This window comes from Electrona antarctica, assembly GCF_951216825.1.
Source record: "Electrona antarctica genome assembly, chromosome: 14".
NCBI classification, from domain to species: Eukaryota; Metazoa; Chordata; class Actinopteri; order Myctophiformes; family Myctophidae; genus Electrona; species Electrona antarctica.
Genome location: NC_136795.1, coordinates 17,279,271 through 17,279,991, shown reverse-complemented (window position 1 = coordinate 17,279,991; position 721 = coordinate 17,279,271).

Here is a 721-nt window from a genome sequence, read left to right as displayed (position 1 = left end):
TGTACAGGGTTTGATGAGGTCAGATCAACATATGGAATGTCAGAACAGGTCAGCTGGAGATCTAATGGTTTGAGGTTTGAGGTCAGATGTAGAGTTGCTGGCCGGCTCCATATATGGAGATCTAGGTGATGATCTAGTCTTCTCCATGTATGGTTATCCAGTGTCGGGATCTTCATATATGGAGATGGTGTCACGAGGCGTGATGTCATGATGCGTGACCATATATGGAGGCGTGATGTCATGAGGCGTGACCATATATGGAGGCGTGATGTCATGAGGCGTGACCATATATGGAGGTGTGATGTCAAGAGGCGTGACCATATGGCGTGGGTGACTAACGGACGGGAGATGCAGGTTTTCATAGTAAATGCTACCTACGGTCAATAATAATAATAATAATAATAATAATAATAATTGTGGTATTGCTGCCTAATTAATGTTAGTACTTCTTCCACCCAGCTTCCTCCGCTGGATATACAGGTCATATGTTAATGTGATGCTTGTCACCAATTATCTTCCCCAATATGGCACTAAAATAATGTGCATGACGCTGGAGTTATTCCCTCTGGGATATACCAGTAATAGCATATAGTTGGAGCAATGTGCAATGGCATGCATGTACCACACACACTCACACCAGCACACGTGCGCGCGCACGTGCGCACACACTCAGGAACAGGGTAGCCAAATCTCCAAAGTGCCATGTGTTGTTGTTAGTTAC